At 41.9% G+C, this 23,708-nt stretch overlaps 1 long non-coding RNA gene and 1 pseudogene across 1 annotated transcript; both read left to right on the plus strand.

Moving 5' to 3' along the window:
• Positions 1 to 23,708, plus strand: part of LOC146610674 (tonsoku-like protein) — a 28,509-nt pseudogene that overhangs the window by 3,185 nt on the left and 1,616 nt on the right.
• On the plus strand, positions 1,046 to 2,509 carry LOC146610675 (uncharacterized). Its single transcript, XR_014904996.1, has 3 exons — positions 1,046 to 1,198; positions 1,360 to 1,436; positions 1,914 to 2,509. It is a non-coding gene; the product is annotated as an uncharacterized LOC146610675 (long non-coding RNA).

Below are 23,708 nucleotides of genomic sequence, written 5' to 3' on the forward strand. Positions count from 1 at the left end.
ACACTACTGAAACGCTCTCACACACACAACTGAAATTTTAGCTCTCACACACACTACTGAAACGCTCTCACACACACTACTGAAACGCTCTCACACACACTACTGAAACGCTCTCACACACACCACTGAAACCAGAGGCATTTCTGCTGAACAGGAAGTTGTTTCCTGACAAGGAAACTGATGGAAAAAGTGGTATATTTCAAAACACTACAAGGATTTCTACTCAGCAACCTGCTAGTACAGCAGTCCCCAACCTTTTTTGCGCCACGTAAACAATATAAGAAATAAAAAAACGATAAATACCATGAAAACCATAAATAGAAATGTGTTCGAATTTTTGTGGAGGAATAAAACCCATTACATAGAAAGATCTCAGCTTGTGAAGGGATACAATAAAGGTGGTATCAAAACTCCAGAATTGGAATTTATGGTTGGCACCCTTAGAATTAAATGGTTAAAATCTTGTCTGGTTGACGATTCCACCAACAGTCTAAATTTTAGACTGTTGGTGGAATCGTCAACGTCTGTCTTCCCGCCGTATTCCAGTGCTTTATCAATAAATAGTCACTAACCTTGTACAACAATGTAAAAAAATCAATAATTTCTCAAAACATGCTTGTATGTAAATATAGCTATTAACAAAAACGTTTTCTAAGCAAAATTTATCGCATCTAACTTGTTTCCCGCTCAAAGGGATTTTAAACAATGGAAGGTACACATTTGCACCATTCCACCTACTTAGTGGGATTTGGGATTTTCAAATCTGAGAGCTGTAAGCTCTGCGCAGGGACACTGTCTGCAACCCAAGAATTGTTAAGATGATTGGGGAAACAGCTAATGATTTTTTTTTTGTCTCTAAATCTGATTATTATTATTATTTTCTGTACTAGCTGATTAATCAATCTGTTTATTAGCTTTAGAATTTTTTGATCAAGGGTTAAAGTACTTTACATTTATCTCTAGTCTGTGTCTTTAAACATGTCAAAAGTTTAAATCCTCAATGTAAAATGTCATTCTTTTGTCTATTCTGCTCTTTTCATTTCCAGTTGTGTGATGAGGTTGATTTAATGCATCCCTGCCAAGACAACATCTGTCGCCGCTTTAGCAAAAACTTCACTGCTGTTCTTCAAATGACCAAGGATTTGCCACTGAAGAAGGTCTACATGGAGGGAGAATGCACTGGCTGAAGACATTACAGGTGCTAATTTGACCGCATACAAATAGTAAATTTTGTGACAATTCATTTGCTCTCTCTTCCAAAGATAATTGATGTACCATAGTGTCATGTGAAGAGCATGTTAATGGGAATTTGCATGCTATCAAAATCTAATGAAGTGCATTTGCATCTGTATGACCTAGGAATTGACTTCAAGGGGGCACTTCTCTTGCCATCCATCTTCAAGGAGAAGATAGAAGATTTCATCATCCTTGGAGAGGTAAATGCATGATGCAATGCATAGCCTTTGGCCACAAGTTTCATTCTCTGTGTTTTGTTGGCATGGAGCTGAATTCAGCTGCGGTTCAGCATCACAGCTAAGCTAATGTAGGGGAAACACTGCTGTTAATCCACAGTGCTGCTGTGCTCTTGGGTTTTGTCTGGTGTTTATATAGATAGATAAACCTTTATTGTCCCCTTAGGGAAATTCTTCTTCACAGGTACTGTCACTGTCAGGGGTGATTGCTTTTGCCCTTGAATATTATGTCAAACTTTAGCAGCTTATCAAACACTACCACAACAGTCATTGGTCAAGAAGCTTTTTGTTTGGAGTAGGGGCCATGTTTACAGGTTATCAGAATAGACAGTTTTGTTTTGCTGCAAATAAAGAAGGTAATTTGAGAAATCTGTTGAAAATCCACTTGGCACATATTGCTTAAACATACTGTATACTAATGTTTTTCTTCCTCTTCTGCAGAATACTCCCACGAGTCCATACCCAACCATTCGAATGAAGGATAAGAGTTGGACAACTGCCCTCTTAAGACAGTTTCGCTGTGTTGTGACAGTTGAAGGAGTGGATGTTTGCTCGTGCCGCTCGCTGGATGAGGCCTACATCTCAGCATTCTCCACCTTCTTCGTGTTCAACATGACCTACCCTGCATACTTCAAGAAAACACTTGTCTTTCTTCAGAACTGCATTGTCAACATAGGAGACCAGGGAGACAAACCCCTGCCAGTAAGTGTCACCAGGGTACTTAACCAACTCTATTAAATATGCCCCCACCCAAGTGTCACTACCTTATTCACTACCCAAGGCTGATTTTGATGTATGGTCCTCTTCGCCCTTTGTGGTGTATGGGATATGAAAGCAAGCATCAATATTTCAAAAATCTAGCGAGTAAATGCAAAAACTTTGTAAACATCACTGCAACTCTTAACAATCGTCATCAAATGAAACAGTGCTGGGAGTTTTCTTCAGATAAGTTGCTTGTTGACTTTGAACATTCACTCAGCACAAGTGTCAGTGTGCCATTTTCATCTCTGCCAGGTGACTTACAGAATGCTCTGGAAATGAACAAAAGTTTTACAGATGTGCATTTTCAGGATAAAGTGCTTCAGTGTGTGTCTGCTATATCTGTCAGCAGTAGGGCTGGGCGATATGACCCAAAATTCATATCTCGATATTTTTTAGCTGGATGGCGATATAAGATATATATCTCAATTTTTTTTTTTTAAAGCCATAAGTTAAGAACAAAAAGAGAGTTCTTAGTCACACTGTGTCCCAGATGTCACACGGGCACTTTTATTTACATACAGCGTAGATGTACATGAAAAAATTACTCAAAAATAAATTCTCAGCATTTATTAAATAATCATGGTCCATAAATAAAAGAAAACTATGTTCTTTTTGTGCATAACAAAAAGCTCACAATTGTGCAGTCAAAATGTAAACTAACAGACGCTGAGCATAATAACAAAGAGACAGATTTCACAGCTGCACCACGTCTCTGAACAGGTGCCATTTGTGGTCCTTATACACACACAGTACGGTAATATTACGTTGAAGCACAGTATGTATCACTCCGCGAGGCTCCTCCTCGGTAGCCGTAATCATCCGACAATCCATCAAGCGGTGCAGCTCCGTAGCTTAGCAAAGTCATATTAAAACATTTTTTGACAGATTGCTGAGCGCTGTGTACCACATAAAATCGGTTCGCGGTCAGTAAGCACAACCAGAATTCATACATAGGGCGCACTGTCGAGTTTTGAGAAAATGAAAGGATTTTAGGCCGTGCAGCCCGGTTAGCGCGGTTAGCTCGCTAACACGTTGACGCCGTCCAGCCCCACGCACGGGGCGATCCGCGGTAACTCGCTAACGGAGATTTTCCGCTTTCATCTTGTCATTGCCTGCAGATGAAGCTATGGCGGAGGGGCAGTTGTGTTCAGTGAAGGAGAGGCGAGGCCGAGTAACGCAGCGTAGAGACAAAAGTGGACGAAAGAGAGGCAAACCTGCGGCTCCACAAGTATAATTATAACGTAACATAGACTATATCGATATAAACGATATTGTCGCATCTTATATCTCGCATGAAAATATATCGATATTTTTAAAAAACTCGATATATCGCCCAGCCCTAGTCAGCAGTGTCAAATATGAACTTGAGGATGTTTTTGTAGTTGGCCATACACACACTGAAGCCATACCTATATTCCTTAAAATCAAGTATATTTTGAATGTTGATACTTGTTGGGTATTGTGTGGGAAACTGTTACTTCCTTGCACTTATGAATGTCATTTCCATGCTTACCAAGTTCAGTTGACAATGACTGGATCCTGTTCAATCCAGGAAATGAATTAGACTTTCAAGCTCTAGACACGTATTTAGTAGATGATAGGCTGTTTGTGTCCTTGAGGTATTCTGTGTGACGTGATTGCAAGCACATTTTCCATTGTGTTCAGGTGTTTAATGTCTTTATGTGATTGTTTACTTTTTTTTTTTTTTTTTTTAATGAATGTATTTTTCTTGACATGTCCTATGGCAATATACGAAAGTAATCAAGGATGTATTCCTGTGGTTGTTTAAATGCTTTGATGTGATTCTATTATCGAGAATAAATGGTTAAATAACCAAATATTTTGGAATATTGGGGGTACATTTTTGTCTCTTTAGGTACGAAATAGGTTGTCGCTGGGGGGGTACCCTCATAGGTACCCTACTGTACCCTTTTCAAGGGAACATTTCTGTACTATAGTTTCAAGGTACATTTATGTCTTAGGAAAGTACATGATTGTACTTCAGATGGTACAACTTCATAAGGTACAAAAATGTCCTTCAAAAAGGAACACCCCCAGCGACAAGCATTTGTACCCTTTTTGGTACACTTTGGTACCCCTATTTCTGAGAGTGTGGGGATCTCCCTCCTCTCCCTGAGCGATACAAGAAGGCCTGTCAAAGTCTGGCAGTGGGTGAGCAACACAGAGGAAATGCATTATAAAACGCACACAAGTGCATTTTTGTATTCTGTTATGAAGTACCATCTCTTTCTACCTGTAGATGAGAACAAGCGTGTCTCCCGGCTATGAGGTTCGGGACCGGGGTTCCTCCGTGTCAGGACTCCAAGTGTCTCGGTTTGGCCGCCTCTTCCCTCGGCCCGCTCCTCCGTGCCCTAAAACTTCAGGCCAGCCTCACGGAGCTGCGAATTTCTGGAAACCGTATGTCTGACGACCTTCTCCCTGAGCTGATTGCCACAACGCTCACATGCCTCGTCTGCAGCTGCTGGACATTTCTGCCAACTGCATTACAGGGGACGGCCTGGAGAAGGCTGTAAATGCTTTAAAGGGACAGAGTGCACCTGCATTCCCGGTAAGGGCCTCAGCTAGCCAATAGTGGCAGCTCCAGGTTTACCATCTAACCTGTATTTAAGTACCTCTGGTCTTAATAACTACCTTAGATCTTAATAACAAGCTAACCTGATTCATATCAATGATATCTGTCAGAGAGAATTGGCTCTCGTGATCATTTGCTTTTTCTGCTCGTTTCCACTCAAAGTGCCTGGAGGAGCTGGACCTCAGTATGAACCCACTGGGGGACGGCATGTCTGAGTCTCTGTCCTGTCTGCTGTCCTGCTGCCCTGTGCTAGCCAAGCGGTCTCTGCAGGCCTGCGGCCTCACTGCTCGTTTCCTTCAGCAGCATCGACTGCTGCTAGCCAGCGCGCTCACAGGTGACTCTAACAAGCAGCTGACTGAAGCCTTAAGCTTCACTGAACTCCCACCCATAAGCAAAACTGCAACTAACTTTACATCTTCTGAACGTTCAGGCACAGGCCATTTGAAAGCAGTGTGCCTGTCCCTCAATCCCCTAGGCTGGTGTTAAAAAGACTGCCCCTCCACTGCCTCCCACACGTGGACCTGTCAGCTGTCTGCAGAGGGCCTGCTGATTACCCGGCACTGGAACACCTCGCCAAAGTCCTGTCACAGGTGTGCATGCAAAAATCATGCAATGTCATTTATTGTCGAAAGATATAATTGTGCAATCAGGTTAAGACTTTTGTGTTTTTGCAGGACGAGTGCTCTCTGACCCACCTCAGCCTGGCTGCAAATGGGCTGACAGACAGCAGTGTAGCTACCTTGGCGAGGTGTGCGTGTGTGAGAGTCAAGACCTGGACAGTTTGTCAGAGCTGGTCCAGGATATCCGTCTTTGCTCTCAGGCCCTCAACAAGCTGGACCGACAGACCTTGAAGCAGAGCTGGGACAGGACTCAGTCACACGGACACTTTCTCTGCCACCTCTACTTGAGGGTGGCAGGTGTGTTCATAATAAATAATTAATAATGAATTATTAATTTCCTAATAATTCATAATAAAAGTGGTCATTTTTATAAACATTTTGTTTAATGAGGCTACACCAAAAAGAAACAAGATAAAAACAAAATAAAGTGACATGGTGTCCACCGACAGTCTGTGGATAGCTTGTGTTTTATGCATTTTTGTCTGCCTTATTTATACATGTAAAGCTCTGTATCTGTATAAAGAGTTTGTGTTAGTGTGTGAGAGGTTTTGTGTCACAATGGTCCTGTTTTGGAGGATTTGATTAAAAAAAACCAAACATAATTAAAGTAACCAACGATGCTATACGTTGACATCGTTCTTTCACTGTAAGACTCAGCAGGCTATGGTGAATAATCACAGCGATTTTCAGGTCTCTGAAGAAATCTATCTAGGAGCTATGACAGTGTAAAGACACCCTGCAATTTTAAATGTGTGGCGACATTTGAATGAGGCGCATACCAGTAGAGGGAGCCAACGCACCACGAATGGTACACAGCCACAGATGCGCTAGAAAACTGAGAGAGGCCGACAGTGATCGCTTACTTTTTGTAAGGGGCTTGTTGAGATTAAATAGAACAAGTTACAAAGCATTAAAACATGTTAAAAACACAACAGCCTTATTAAACGCAGAGTAGTTTGGGCCCAGAAGTAGGATTGATCACGTCATCACTTAAAGACCGGATAGACACACGGTGAAGTTACTCATGTTTACTGTTGTTGCCACTTTCTAAATGTAGCAGGATGAATATTATATGTACTGGTTGATCCCACTTTTAGTCAGGCGCATTTTGAGGAGAAATAACTTTGCTCGTTATCAAATTATCAGTATCTCTGGAAACATTTAATACATTGTGATGGTTTAAATGCTCAGTCGTTTTCTCTTGTAGAATTCATATTCATAATAATATTTAGACAGCGGCACTATAGGTGTTTGCAGTTTTTGCAGTTTTACAAGCCCTCACGGTAAAAATATGGAATTAAATGTCACTAATGGGCTCTTCTCAAAAAAAATCAGCGTCTGTGTCACACTGATTTTGATTAACTGACTTATTTTATTGTAATCAAACCTATTTTGATATTGTTGTCTTGTTTTTCCTTTAGCGAGGTGGTTTCCTTCCAATTGTAGCAGTACCAGTACGTCTGCCAGCTCCAGGTAGAGCTCCAGTGACCAGGAAGACCTCAGCATTCACCAATTCCTGCTGAATTACCGCAAACAGAAAGAACTGACAGAGGGCATTGGAATAGAGGATGATTATAACACTGAAGACCAAGGTAATAGGTCTGTCTAAGGGCCAGTGGAATATAAGCTATATGTTGTAGTGGTGATTATTTTAGATTAGGGCTGCCACGATTAGTCGACTAGTCACGATTACGTCGACTATCAAAATCGTCGACGACTGATTTAATAGTCGACGCCTCGTTTGAAGCATCACAAAAGACGCAGGAATAAGTAGTAGGATTTAAGAGTGTAATAACGGACTGAAATAGAAGATGGCAGCACTGTATGTACAAGGATGCCAGCTGCCGTTAAACCCCAAAGAAGAAGAAGCTGTAGCCCAGAATTCATAGCGCAGCGCAGCTCAGTTTACAACAATGGCGGCAGCTAGTTAGTTTTAATATTACTCTTATTATTCTTTCTGGGTCACAAAATAAACGATTAAAATATTTTCAGGCGAGAATGTAGCTGTGTAAACCTCAAATATTTGCTCAGTTTATCAAGACACCACACGTTTTCGGAGACGTCTGTTACCCACTAGTTCGATAGCTAACTGGGGGCAAGGCTCACTAGGGCTGTATCCCAATTCAGGGTCTGCAGCCAAAGTACGCAGCCTCAACGATCCTCAAGGGCCGCGTACTTAAAGACTGCTAAGGCCGGAAGTGCGAGGCTTGTGAAATGGGACGGTCTAGCCCAGGTTTCCTAGCAACCATGATACTAACAGCTGGAAACGTTTCATACAGCTTTGTTTGACAGAAATGAAGGAGAAAATCTTTTGTTCATTTGTTTGTTTGTTTCTACATGAGCTTTGATCATTCTCTGTAAGATTAAGCTCAGCTATTGAACGGCGTATATTTTAAAGTAAAGGCTTTAAAACCAAGTTAGTACAAACGTCACTAATGTCACATAACTTTGCCGACATGTGGCCAACAGTAATGTTTTAATGTTCTTCGTTATTAAACATTTGCACATAAATAAGTGACATAATATTCAGTACTTAAAGTTTACTCTTCGGGCGCCCCTCATCTGCTGTTTTTTTCGGCAAAATTATCCACACCCACCGCCGCGCTATGCATTCTGGGATATGTTGGGCCAACGAAGTCTACACCGCCACGTCCTTAAAATTCAGGGAAATGAAGGACGCATTTGAGGGCCGCATTTCGAGCAGCCTTCGAATTGGGACAGCCTTCGTCGCGTCGCGGTGACGTAATCGGCCTTAAAATGCGGCCTTTAAGGCTGCAGACCCTGAATTGGGATACAGCCTAGTAGTGATGTGCGATACCACTGATTTCCTTTCCGATCCAATACCAAGTAATATTCAGGGTGGTATCGACGATACTGATCCGATACCGATACTTTATACAAAAACGTATTTTATTTATTGTATCTCAAATTATAGCATCATAATGATTACAGGATATCAGATTACTTGTTCTTATCACTTAATAATGCAGAATTATCATGTAGAAATAAAAAAAACTGAAGTTGTGCGCTATTTGAACACCTTGCCTGCCTGCAGCACTAAAGGACTCCATGAGAGAGGTCTGTCTCGCCCTAGCAGCACCTGTCCCCTCCTCCTCTTCAGTTCGTCTCAACATACGCGCCTCATATTCTGTGATATGATTTACTCTGAGGTGTTTGACAAGGTTAGTGATGTTGCCACAACCATACATGCCAACCCTCCCGATTTTTCCGGGAGAATCCCGGAGCCACCATTCTCCCAAATTTCCACCTGGACAACAACATTGAAAAACCATATTGCAGAATTCATAGCACGGCCCAGCCAATTCCAGTTTACAACAATGGCGGCAGCAACTTAGTTTTAATATTACTCTTATTTCTCTTTCTGGGTCGCAAAAAACAAAAACAAAACTTTTAACATATTTTCAGGTGAGAATGTAGCTGTGTAAACTTCAAATATCTGAGCCGATCGACACATCGTCTTCAAACCCCCACGATCTTTCACCACTCGGGTTAAACATGATATATAAGTCACTTTGATAACTTAAAAATGTTATTGTTTGGCTTTTTCAGTGTTTTATTTGTTCGTGAGTAAATCGGTTTGGCTGAGATTAAAGTTATTAGATTAGATCAAATTAAATTTAACTTTATTAATCCCTCGGGAGGGTTCCTCCGGGGTTTTCACACAGCTGAATAAACATCAAACAGAAAACTAATTAAAGTGTGAGACGGTCGAGAGTTTACGCCAGCGCCCGGTTATATTTTAGATAGCAAGGAGCAGACGGCAGTTTCACTCCACCGAGGGAACTCATGACGTACTACCCGGCTTTCTTTAGACCGCGAAGGGCGGGTCCTCAGGTGGAAGCAGCCTCTGAATTTCGACACCCCCGCTGTTTCCGGGCCGGCTAATAATAACGGTGACATTTAACGTATTTTATCCGATAAATAAACCCTGTAAAATGTATTTATCACCCCCCCAACAGCCCTTTTGAATGTCTCCCTAATTCTGAGGTCTCAAGGTTGGGAAAGTATAGCCACCACACCTCACTGTTGGAGCACTTTTTTGCCACATGTATTGCAAACCATGTCTCAGCTGTTTGTGGAGGTAAAATACGTCCGCACAATTACGCTCTGCCATTGTTGTGAGTGCGCGCGCCAAGGGGCTGCGAGACATTTATACAGCCGTATTTCGCACATGACTATGAAAGGCGGAAGAGGAAGTAGTTCCTTTGAATGTAGACAATCCGAATGTTATAGTTTCTTTCCACTGTGTTGCTGTTAATGATAAACTACAAATTTACCCTAAATTACTAAAAAATATCGATATTTTAATGTGAGAATCGATTCTAGAACATAAATGACTGGTATCGGAGGAATCGATATTTCAGGATTGATCCGCACATCACTACAGCCTAGAGCCTGTGAGAACACCGGACTCCTGCAAATCGTTTTCAAACCCTTTCGCTACTCAGGTTAAACATGATATATAAGTCACTTAGATAACTTAAACATGTTATTGTTTGGCTTTTTTTGATAATTTTATTTATTCCTGAGTAAATCAGTTTGTCTGAGATTAAAGTTATAGTTTTTACACAGCTGAATAAACGTCAAGCAGACAACTGATTATCAGAAGTGTGAGATGCTCGAGAATATACTCCAGTGTCCTGTTATATTTTAGATAGCAAGGAGCAGACGGCTGAGTTTATTAAACTTCACCGAAACAATCTGCAAATTTCATTAAAATTTAATAAACTATCATCTTGTCTTTATTTTTAGTTAGCACAGACCTTAAACACTTAAAGCTGTAAGCTAAAGATAGTTATATAAGAGCAGATGCATGCTGGTGGAATAAGCTGTACGTTTTACGTCCAATGGATGCATGATCTGATTAGTCGACTAATCGCAAAAATAATCGGTGACTAGTCGACTATCAAAATAATCGTTTGCGGCAGCCCTATTTTAGATTCAGAGTGTAGAGGAGATGGATCATTGTAATTAAGAGTCATAGAAATCTGAACCTCACTGCAAAACTGGCGGTCTAACTGTACATGTGCTCCATTGCAGAGGTCCTTCCCCTTGAGTGTGAGGATGTTGAAGATACTGGTAGTCCTGATGTGAAAGCAGAGCTTCCCTCCCACCTCAGCATCACTAAGGATGTTATGGAGCGCTGCATTCATCTGCTGTCTGATCCCAGCCTCAGGCTCCGACTCAAGGTACTGTATCAGTAGTTTTATGTAGAGTCAACTGTTGGACTAATAACAAACATAATCATTCTTGTGAAGGTAGGACCGCCAGCGTTGGTACAATTCATCCTGTCAGAACTGTGTGGAGGACTGTTCAGTGGTGTAATGCTCCTCAAGGAAAAACATTCAGTCTGGTCCAGGAGTGAAACAGAAATAAGTCTGTGCTGAAGTCGTGCCTGCTCAGGAGTTTGGGCTCTCAATGAAGACCTCAATAATTAGTTTCAGCTCACATATAATCAGGATCAAAACAGAGATAATTGTTAGGTGTGTTGTGTTTCTTTGTCCTTAGGTACTGGACGTGCTGGAGTTGTGCGTTCAGGTGCTGAATGACAGGGAAAATGAACTGCTGCCTGTGGCTCATCACTGCTGGCCAGCACTCCTGCAGAGACTCACAGCTGATGACCCATTAGCAGTCCTCAGAGCCTTCAGGGTAAGTAAAACAAACCTCTCTTTTCATTACGTGAGTCAAAATTATTCAAGTCGTCTTTAGTTTTAAACTCTTAGTAGTAGTGATGGGCAGATGAAGCTTCATGAAGCACTGAAGCTTTTCATCCAATTGGTTCACCCCAGTGCAAAGCTTCTTGAAGCTTCATTTGCTCTAGTAGGACATCTACTGGACGTAAAAATATTAGTTGGCATGAATTTGAAGAGTGTGGCCTTTTGCACACAGCCTGTAAATGTCAACAACTAAAGGAGTGTGTAAAACATGTATATTGTAGTGATGGCAGCATACTGTGTATATTTATACTGGCAGTATGGAAAATGATTATTTGGAAATGCTTAAAATGGAAATGATCATTTACTGTGAGGTGTGGTTGGGGGTGTGGACAGTGGTTGTGCTTTTGTAACGTTGAGGTATGGACAGCTACACACTGAGGCTTTGAGCCTCAGTCCTGCCTGTTCACATTTTATTCTGTAAAAACTAAATTTTCACTGCTTTTATGACCTTTTAGTGGGGAGAACATAGCTAGGATTTAATGGTTTAACAAATCTTTTGAATCCTTTGTCCTCCACAATGCTAAATGGCTGGGAGTCCTCAATCACCATGCTAACCAGGTCTTCATCTATTTGAGATTGTTCTCCTGAGGAAAGACAATAAAGACAAAGCACAAATATAAATATCACACACGTAACTTATTACAGTTGTATAATATTGTTATATCATTTAGTAACATTACTGCATGCTATATTATCATGACATTTGATGGCTCACCTGGTCTTGCTCCACAATCGGTGTTCCCCTTATTCTCATGCAAAGCTCTGTAGTGCCTAAGCATGGATGAGGTGTTGTTGTTATATCCCAGCTCCCTGGCACATAGCAAACACTTCACCTTGTACAAAAGTACAGACAGCTTAACATAAATTGTATTGCACCATCAGTATTATGAAAATACATCTTCTGTGGAAATTTACATACCTTGTTGGGAGATATAAGATCAAAATGTTCCCACACAGCGGAGGACATCCTCCTCTTCTTAGCTGGCTCCATTCTCTCCTGACTTTCTCGCTAAACCTCCAAACTCTCACTAACCGCAACTCTCCATCAAACACCCACATTTTGAATGAAGTCTGAGGGGTTTATATCGCTGTCATAGCTCGCGGCAAAGTTCGAACCACTTCATGAACCAGTCACGTGGTACAGCCGGGCAGCGAGGCTTCGGACGTCATCATTTTCAGCTCCTCCCATAAATGAAGCAAGCCTCGATACGCGCATCGCGGAAACGCCCCCTCCATTACTCGACACAAGCTTCGAAGCCTCGATACAGAACGTCACATCACTACTTAGTAGTCAAAAAATGAAAGATGCTGCCCAACAACAGGCTTATTTCATTCAGAAATAGTTCTATTATTTTCTTTTTTGGGTTGTAATGTGAAGACTCTTTAAACTAACATTTCTTCTATCAGCACAGAAAGATCACTGTGTGGATGCCTTCTTAGAGGCTGCTTTTCAAACTGTCTCAGAGAATCACAAAGTAGGACTTTGTGATAAATGAAGCTGATAGTTTTTTGTGATCTTTGGTGCAAGTGTCAGCTGATTCAACTTGTCGGTGTAAATTAGGCTACTCGTCAGCTCCTGTCATCAGCTGGAATATTTTTAAATTCGTTATTCATATTTTCATTGATGAACTGACAAATACAGACACATTAAGTCTGTAAACAGTCATTTATTCACTCAGAGCTGCTGCTGGGAAATTGTTTCATCAGCTTTTGGATATATACGAGTTTTGTAAATACTACAATTCATCCAGGAGTATACAACGGTAAAGTTTTATTGAATTTTGACAGCTTGCTGCTTTTGTACATTACATTTTTGTACATTACATTTTTGTACATTACATGCCAGGTGCTGTTTGTGCTGGGTGAAAGATGTGGGGACTTTGTGAGGAGAACTGTACCTGGGCTCTGGCAATGATCAAAGCAGCCACAACATGGACAAATCAGAGCAAGACAACTATTCTTAGTATGACGCCTCACTTTATGGAGATTGGTGCAACAAGAAGCCCATTTATGTAAAACCACATTGAAGATAGATTACCTCTTATCTTATCTTATCTTATCTTATCTTATCTTATCTTATCTTATCAAAGCCTATTTGATTACACGGCTGTAACTTTCTTGTAGGAATAAACTTAATGGTTCTTCTTAAATGAATGAGTTATAGTCAGCTTTCTTCCTGTGATTGAGACAACAGCAATACAAGTTTGTGTCTGTACATTAGTACAGAGATGAAGACGTCTCTATACTAAGGTTAACAATTAGGTTGTTAGCCTGATTTGACATTAAAGCTGTGTGTGGGGAGATGCGTCGTCAGAAAAAGCCAAAAAAGTCAAAGAACTCATTGAAACTCTTTCACCACCAGGTGGAAGTCTTGTATAACAATGAAAATCAACCATTGGTATCATCGTCAGGGCATCTCGGTTTTATTATAAAAACCTTAAACTGTGAAACAGTTTGACATCCTAAATGCATGACGGTGATGTTATTACTAAAAATGCCTCTTCACTGTGGCAGCTCTGTCATTCAACATATGTTAACCATGACTTTGATGATACGGACCACAGCCAGCTGTGCCAGCAGGATGCTGCTCAGGTCCAAACTGCACACACAGCTACGACTGCAAGCAGCTCTTCTTATACCCAACTGAGAAACGTGATTGTTCAATCAGCGAATCATGAGGTGACAGCGAAGGAGGCCGTTTAATTGATAAGATCAGAGAAGTTGTTGTTGTTGTTTTTGTTTACTTTGTGCTCAACATACTCCCATTAGCATGTTGAAAATATTCAAGGCCTGCAGGCTTCTGCCATTACATTCCCAATTATGCAATTATGAGCTGCTTGTGTAATTTTTGGTCACCTGCGCAGTGTATTAACACAACTGATCTGAAATCACAGAAAAACAAAAAATCCGAGTAGTAGTTAGTAGTACCACAGACACGTTTAGTGAATTATTTTCATAACTTGAAATGCAAATATAAATTGTAAATTTTGAAAACTTGTGCACAAACTTTGTAAACAATAAAGTTATATACAACTATTTATCTAAAAATGCAGCCAGTGCATGTAGTGGGGTTTTTTTGGACAACCATTAAAAAGTACTACGATAGCTAAAATGAGAGAACGATCAAGTGTCACAATAAGATGCCACACAAATTATTTGTGCCTGTAAAAAAATAAAAAAATAAAAAAATAGTTTGTCCGCCACAAGACAGAAGAGAACTCCACAGGGATCCAGTTTTCCATTTGGAGACAGTGTTTACATTGCAATCTGCTTTTGTGACATTCATTAGTACCCTCACCGACACTCAAAACAAAGCAACGAACACACAACACACTAACTATAAGCTCCACGCTAAACGTCACAAATCTTTCACATCTCAAAACTCTCTCTCGCTGCCATCACTCCCAAAACTTTCCCCTCTTCCTAAACAACCAAATCTCACGTGTTGCCATTTTTTTTATTGCTCAACATGGTACATTTTTCCACCAATAGGAAAGAGGTGGCTTTTTTTTTCTTTCTTTACTGTTTCAAGTAATAATTTTACACAGGTAAAACCATTACTTGAAAATGATTACAAACACTGATGTGAAGCTATTGGATGCCTGACAAAGGATAAATGGGGACAAAATACAACACGTGGAAATAAAGACAGAGCCTTTAATGGTAAAATAATGTCTTATCACATTATAATTAAAAATCAGAATAATCAAATAAGTACAGTTGAAGATCACATGAAGTTGTCTAAGGAGCTTTGAAAAGAAAGCAACTAGACTTTGAATAGTGGGTTAAAGACCCTCTTAAGTGACCATCCCCACTAGCGTTTAAATACACGGGACTCTGCACCATTTGGTCTTAGAAGAGAAGAAGCCTTCTGAACCAGGTGAAACATAGAGGAGTCCAGTTGTTGTTTTTTTCATGCTCTTAGACTACTGTGACCTGGATGACTGAGAACCTACACTGACATTACATGAAGCTGTTTGCTGATTACATAAATTTTAGTTTTAACCTTTAGGGCCCTACATGGTCAGGCTCCTCAGTATATGTCTGACCTGCTGAAACCTCATTCATCTTCCCGAGCTCTAAGGTCATCAGGTCAGAGTCTGCTAGCTCGTGGTGATCGGGCCTTTCAGGCAGTGGCACCACGGTTGTGGAATTCTCTTCCACTGTTTTTACACTGCACTGACTCCATTGTTTCTTTTAAAAAGCAGCTAAAGACATTTTTATATACACAAGTTGTCAACTAATTAGTTGTTTTTATGTTGTTTTACATTGTTATTTCTTATATTTTCATTCTTATTCATTTTCATTCTCTGTATTGTGAATCACTTTGTGATTTTTATCTGTGAAGCGTGCTATATAAATAGATTTTACTTTACTTTTACTTACTTACTTTGCCTTTGTACATAAAAAAACAAACAAACATCCAAACTCTTGCTAACGATAACCATCTTAGCTCTTATCTCCTCACTTTCAATTTTTGACAATTGTTTTGCTTACACCGAAGTGTTGTATGTAATATAGAATATATACAATACCAGTTATTGAACATGAACTGTTGTGCACATCAATTCATGACACAACAGAATGACAGCAGGAAGCCACATACCAGTTACAATACCAGTTATTGAACATTACAGAACATTACAGAGTAATAAAATCCAGCCTCCAATAAACAGATTATCACAGTATGTTGCTTTAATGCCTAATACTCCTCTAAACCTGGCTTGTTAGGACATGTCTTCCATCACCCTAACAATGATTATGTGTAATATGACAGAGGGCTGTCATACAGTCCAGTACAGCGATCAAGAAAGGTAACAAATATGTAGTGTTGTCTCCCTCTAGTGGCAGGAAATAAGTCTTAAAATAGCATGTGCCAAGACCTTTTTGTTTTTTTCCTCTTAGTCTTCATAGGATTAGTTTGCAAGTTCACTGTTTAAGTTTTTATTGTGAAAATGAGATAAATGTTGAAAAATAGTGGCAAATAAAAACTAGTCCCTTTGGCTAAAATAACATCAGTTGGTTGGTGCACAGCAAGAAAAAAAAAAGGTGTGTGTGTGCAGGGGTGTAAGGCCCAGGGGCCAAGCAAGGACTAATCCGGCCCAAAGGAAAATGTGAGGGAGAACACAAATGTTGGACATTTAACTGTGTTTTATAAGTTTTGCATTTTCCTCTGCTGATAAAGACCTTCCTCACAGCTATTTAAATTATACCAAAGTAATAAATAAATGATTAAATGATAGAAATCTTCCTGTTATTTCACAACTATAGAAATTTCAGATTTTACAGTGATTAAAAGCTTTCTCTTTTTTAATTATAATGAGATATCTCTACCACATCAAGGCACAAGCAATAGAAAAAGCCTTGTTAAAGGGATACCTGAACTTTTACACGTGTATTTCCTACACTTTATGCCCCCAAAACGACTTAAAATTATCTGTGCACAAGTAGTACACAAGAGCATTGATACATTTGATTTTTAATATTCTTTTATTGTCCGCAACTCATAAACTATACTAAAACATAATGACAGCATAACCTTTTTGTCAGTTTGTGCTCATGTAAATGTGTTCATATACATTCAAGTGGCTTCAAAGTGCTTTCTTCAAACATGACACCTGACATACAAAAAAGTGAAACAATATTTGCACATTTAACAATATCCAGACCACTGCTGTGCTTGTTTTGGCTCAGCCAAACAGTTAAGGTGTGCTTTACATCCATGTCTGTCCACTCATGATATACTATACATATGTAGTTAGTTATGGCTAAAAACTCTCCTTTGATTACTGACTTGCATTCGCTTCATCAATGAATCAGAGTGAACATTTGTCCTAGATTAACACTGTAGGGTCTTTACCTTACAATATGACGTGCCTTGATAAAAGATTTGTTGACAGTGGTGCTATATGAATAAAACTGAACACATCTAAAAGTCTTCCGGAAATTTGGCTTTATTAGAACAGGATGGATTGATGACCACAGCCCTCTCAGCACAGGGCTGACAGGACTTTTCCCCATATAGTAAATAAAACACAAAATAGATTAAGACAGAATACTATACCAAACTTAAAGATAAAAGGGCATTAACTGTTTTATCAGCTCTTGCTTTTCAAAGACAATGAGGAGCAAAGTACAGTTAGAAGTGTTTGTTCTGATGGAGACTTTTAAACTGTAAACAGCGGCTAAGTGAACAAGAATCTGTGTCCACGAATCCTGGGCAGTGACAACACTTAAACACCATCGTCCAAAATCCTCAGTGCAACCCCTTATCAAAAAGTTTGACATATTTTACAACCATTAAATGTTAGAGAAGCCTCTGAAAAAGAGGTCACAGTTACTACCTGAGCAAAAACCTCTGCTTATGCTCACAGACCCTAAATCGTAACAAATAAGACAATAACAACAACACGAGTGATGACAAAGTGACACCAAAGGTTGGTGAAGAGCAAGCATGAAGTGAGACATTGTGTGCACACTTTCTCTTTTAAAAAGTATAATGCTAACTCTTTTTGGAGCTGGGTAGGTATACTACTGTATATGCTGAATTTACCAAACATGCTCAGCTGCTGGAAATTGATAAGCAAAGTGAGAGTGAAGACGAGGTGAAACCAAAACAATTAGCTGAAAGAATCTAAAATGTCCTCTGGGTTGTTCAACATTTAGAACAACTCCCTAAAATGTTTAGATCACAGATTCTGTGGGTTTAAGATTTGTGATCATTTCTGTGAGGAAAACAGAAGAAAAATGTTTCCCGTGTGAGCTTGGCTACTATTGCCGTGCGAATTGTGAAGACTGTTATTTTTAGATAAACAGTCAAAGTGTCCCAGTGGAGGAAAGCATAGCTGTGACATGTAACATTTTAAAGCTTGTCTTTATTTATTTTTAAGACTGTACATGCCACATTAAAGACCCATGTATTTTGAACATGCGTGTGCCATGTGTGTGCATTCAACCTTTGCGTTTGATAACATTCTCCCATTTCTGTTGTCGGAAATATTTATGGTAAGTCCTCATTTGAGCATGAAGCTCAGACGGACAAGGTACGGCACGTTTTTCTCTTTCTAAACACAGGATCTGGGAGGCCTCCCCGTGCACGCATGATCTGCCTCTCCCCTATACCCTGCCCCAATTTATATGTTTATATTTAGGCCTGATATTAATTTCCATCACCACCATAGCTTGGAGTTATTTATTTTTAGACAGCAAGGAGCAGCTTGAAGTGAGCTGTGATATGTAAATTGTTGTGATCCATTACAGGTGTCTCAGCGCCCACACACGGGACACATGGTCTGATGTTTAGAGAGAAGAAGATGAAAAGGGTTCAGCCAGTTTGGCAGAAATCTGTGCACACGAGTGTTTATGGAAGCTAAATTTGATAACAATGTATCAGAGCTGGAGGTAATTCAAGTTTTGATATAAATATTTCTTGTCACCACACCAGACTGCAAAGCAAGTTTAGCACAGCCAAGGGTTTTCTTTCTTTTTTTCTTTTTCTTTTTTTGTTAGCTGGGATAAACCCCAGTCAGAGCTTCATGAAGACAGTTTTAGCAATTTGATCCATTCTTTGCATAAAGTGGAAAAACCAAGTGCCACCTTCAGTCAAGAGCAGGGGTGGGAATTTAATTTACCCCAAAGGGAAACTGGGACTGTTGTGGAGGGGCACACCGATAAGCTAAACTCAATTCTGCTAAATACTAATTTTATATCTTTCTAAAACTGCTACCGGTAACACCCAGCACGCCCCTGCGGGCGGTTTATCCTTCAAGCTCGGGTCCTCTACCAGAGGCCTGGGAGCTTGAGGGTCCTGCGCAGTATCTTAGCTGTTCCCAGGACTGCGCTCTTCTGGACAGAGATCTCCGATGTTATTCCCGGGATCTGCTGGAGCCACTCGCCTAGCTTGGGAGTCACCGCACCTAGTGCTCCGATTACCACGGGGACCACCGTTACCTTCACCCTCCACATCCTCTCCAGCTCTTCTCTGAGCCCTTGGTATTTCTCCAGCTTCTCGTGTTCCTTCTTCCTGATATTGCTGTCATTCGGAACCGCTACATCGATCACTACGGCCGTCTTCTTCTGTTTGTCTACCACCACTATGTCCGGTTGGTTAGCCACCACCATTTTGTCCGTCTATATCTGGAAGTCCCACAGGATCTTAGCTCGGTCATTCTCCACCACCCTTGGGGGCATCTCCCATTTTGACCTCGGGACTTCCAGATTATACTCGGCACAGATGTTCCTGTACACTATGCCGGCCACTTGGTTATGGCGTTCCATGTATGCCTTGCCTGCTAGCATCTTGCACCCTGCTGTTATGTGCTGGATTGTCTCTGGGGCATCTTTACACAGCCTGCACCTGGGGTCTTGCCTAGTGTGATAGACCCCAGCCTCTATGGATCTTGTGCTCAGAGCTTGTTCTTGTGCTGCCATGATTAGTGCCTCTGTGCTGTCTTTCAGTCCAGCTTTGTCCAGCCACTGGTAGGATTTCTGGATATCAGCCACCTCCTCTGTCTGCCGGTGGTACATACCGTGCAGGGGCCTGTCCTTCCATGATGGTTCCTCGTCTCCCTCCTCTTTCTTGGGTTTCTGCTGCCTGAGGTATTCACTGAGCACTCGGTCAGTTGGGGCCATCTTCCCAATGTATTCTTGGATGTTCGTTGTCTCATCCTGGACTGTGGTGCTGACACTCACCAGTCCCCGGCCCCCTTCCTTGCGCTTAGCGTACAGCCTCAGGGTGCTGGACTTGGGGTGAAACCCTCCATGCATGGTAAGGAGCTTTCTTGTCTTTATGTCAGTGGCTTCTATTTCCTCCTTTGGCCAGCCTATTACCCCAGCAGGGTACCTGATCACGGGCAGGGCGTACGTGTTGATGGCCCGGATCTTGTTCTTACCATTCAGCTGACTCCTCAGGACTTGCCTGACCCTCTGCAGGTACTTGGTGGTTGCAGCTTTTCTAGCGGCCTCTTCATGGTTCCCATTCGCCTGCGGGATCCCCAGGTACTTGTACCTGTCCTCTATGTCTGCAATGTTGCCTTCTGGTAGTTCAATCCCCTCAGTTCTGACTACCTTCCCTCTCTTTGTTACCATCCGACTACACTTCTCCAGTCCGAATGACATTCCAATGTCATTGCTGTATAGCCTGGTAGTATGGATCAGTGAATCGATGTCTCGTTCACTCTTGGCATACAGCTTGATGTCATCCATGTACAGGAGGTGGCTGACAACTGCTCCGTTCCGTAGTCGGTATCCGTAGCCAGTCTTGTTAATGATCTCACTGAGGGGGTTCAGGCCTATGCAGAACAGCAGTGGGGAGAGAGCATCTCCTTGGTAGATCCCGCACTTGATGGTGACTTGTGCTATGGGCTTGGAGTTGGCCTCTAGTGTTGTACGCCACATCCCCATTGAGTTCCTGATGAAGGCTCTTAGGGTCCCATTGATCTTGTACAATTCTAAGCATTCCAGTATCCAGCTGTGGGGCATTGAGTCATAGGCCTTCTTGTAATCAATCCAGGCAGTGTACAGGTTGGTCAGTCTGGTCTTGCAGTCTCGGCTGATTGTTCTGTCTACCAGTAGCTGGTGTTTTGCGCCTCTGGTATTCTTGCCAATCCCTTTCTGTGTCCCGCTCATGTATTGACCCATGTGCCTGTTCATCTTAGCCGATATGATGCCTGACAGGAGCTTCCATGTAGTACTGAGGCAGGTTATTGGTTGGTAGTTGGAGGGGACCGGTCCCTTCTTGGGGTCCTTGGGGATCAGGACCATCCGACCTTCGGTTAGCCATTCCGGGTGTCTGTCGTTAACTAGCAGCTGGTTCATTTGTGCTGCCAGACGCTCGTGGAGTGCAGTCAGCTTCTTTAGCCAGTAGGCGTGAACCATGTCGGGCCCTGGTGCTGTCCAACTCTTCATACTGGAGACCCTTTCTTGGATATCTGCCACTGTGATGGTTACTGGACCCTGTTCAGGGAGGTCGCTGTGGTCTGCCCTCAGATCCACTAGCCACTGAGCATTGCCGTTATGGGTTGCGTCCTTCTCCCATATGCTCTTCCAGTATTGCTCTGTCTCCAGCCTTGGTGGTGCTGTTCTCTTATTATTATTGTTCCCTTGCCACTGAGAGTACACCTTTGCTGGTTCTGTGGAGAACAGCTGGTTTATTCTCCTGCCTTCTATCTCTCTGGTGTACCTCCTCAAGCGGCTGGCCAAGGCTATGAGTCTTTGCTTGGCAGTTTCCAAGGCCTCAGGTATGGACAGCTTGCTGTATTTCTTATGCACCTTCTTTGTCGCACCTTTCTGCAACTCCGTTAGTTGGCTAACCTCCCTCCGTGCTACTTTGATCTTGCCCTCTAGCCTCCTTCTCCATGGAGGGTACTGCCCCTTGTGGCTGTTCAACTTGTAGCCAAGCATCTCACTGATCACTGCTGCCGTATTGTAGATTAGCTTGTTATATATATATATATATATATATATATATATATAAATAACATATAAAACACCCAGCACGCCCCTGCGGGCGGTTTATCCTTCAAGCTCGGGTCCTCTACCAGAGGCCTGGGAGCTTGAGGGTCCTGCGCAGTATCTTAGCTGTTCCCAGGACTGCGCTCTTCTGGACAGAGATCTCCGATGTTATTCCCGGGATCTGCTGGAGCCACTCGCCTAGCTTGGGAGTCACTGCACCTAGTGCTCCGATTACCACGGGGACCACCGTTACCTTCACCCTCCACATCCTCTCCAGCTCTTCTCTGAGCCCTTGGTATTTCTCCAGCTTCTCGTGTTCCTTCTTCCTGATATTGCTGTCATTCGGAACCGCTACATCGATCACTACGGCCGTCTTCTTCTGTTTGTCTACCACCACTATGTCCGGTTGGTTAGCCACCACCATTTTGTCCGTCTGTATCTGGAAGTCCCACAGGATCTTAGCTCGGTCATTCTCCACCACCCTTGGGGGCATCTCCCATTTTGACCTCGGGACTTCCAGGTTATACTCGGCACAGATGTTCCTGTACACTATGCCGGCCACTTGGTTATGGCGTTCCATGTATGCCTTGCCTGCTAGCATCTTGCACCCTGCTGTTATGTGCTGGATTGTCTCTGGGGCATCTTTACACAGCCTGCACCTGGGGTCTTGCCTGGTGTGATAGACCCCAGCCTCTATGGATCTTGTGCTCAGAGCTTGTTCTTGTGCTGCCATGATTAGTGCCTCTGTGCTGTCTTTCAGTCCAGCTTTGTCCAGCCACTGGTAGGATTTCTGGATATCAGCCACCTCCTCTATCTGCCGGTGGTACATACCGTGCAGGGCTCTGTCCTTCCATGATGGTTCCTCGTCTCCCTCCTCTTTCTTGGGTTTCTGCTGCCTGAGGTATTCACTGAGCACTCGGTCAGTTGGGGCCATCTTCCCAATGTATTCTTGGATGTTCCTTGTCTCATCCTGGACTGTGGTGCTGACACTAACCAGTCCCCGGCCCCCTTCCTTCCGCTTAGCGTACAGCCTCAGGGTGCTGGACTTGGGGTGAAACCCTCCATGCATGGTCAGGAGCTTTCTTGTCTTTATGTCAGTGGCTTCTATCTCCTCCTTTGGCCAGCCTATTACCCCAGCAGGGTACCTGATCACGGGCAGGGCGTATGTGTTGATGGCCCGGATCTTGTTCTTACCATTCAGCTGACTCCTCAGGACTTGCCTGACCCTCTGCAGGTACTTGGTGGTTGCAGCCTTTCTAGCGGCCTCTTCATGGTTCCCATTTGCCTGCGGGATCCCCAGGTACTTGTAACTGTCCTCTATGTCTGCAATGTTGCCTTCTGGTAGTTCAATCCCCTCAGTTCTGACTACCTTCCCTCTCTTTGTTACCATCCGACTACACTTCTCCAGTCCGAACGACATTCCAATGTCATTGCTGTATATATATATATATATATATATATATATATATATATATATATATATATATATATATATATAACATATATATATATATATATAATATATATATATATATATATATATATAACATATATATAGAGAGAGAGAGAGCACTTTTCTATCTGGGGACTCAAAGCTTGTCTCATTCTCTGTTCTTTCGATCTAACATGCACACCCATTCATACTCGGATGCATCCCAGAGCAACTTGACTTTAGCATCTTGCACAAACGGGAGGGATCTAACCACCAACCTTCCAATTAGCAGATGACCTGCTGTATATTTAATCATCATCCCATCATCCCCCCTCAAAATGCCCATTTTTACAAAATTTAAAAGACTTTATAAAAAAGTGATTTTGCTATTTTTCTTGCTGTTTAATGACTTCATGTACAGTTTTCCACCTTTTCCTTGTTCAGTGTGCGAAATCTAGTCTTTAACTAGATATTGAACCTGAGCTTTGAAAGTCAGTTTTTGTGCAAAGTTCGGTTGATGTTAACTGTATTATTTACACATATAAAAAGCCATTGTTAATTTAGTAATGTAGACCTGGATGTTGAAAAGACTGTGAGTTCAAAAAGTTCTGTTTACACTGTAATATTCATACTGATTTT

Source organism: Diplotaxodon limnothrissa, linkage group LG20, assembly GCF_057381915.1.
Source record: "Diplotaxodon limnothrissa isolate DT_005_m linkage group LG20, D_limnothrissa_male_GT1.1, whole genome shotgun sequence".
Taxonomy (NCBI): Eukaryota; Metazoa; Chordata; class Actinopteri; order Cichliformes; family Cichlidae; genus Diplotaxodon; species Diplotaxodon limnothrissa.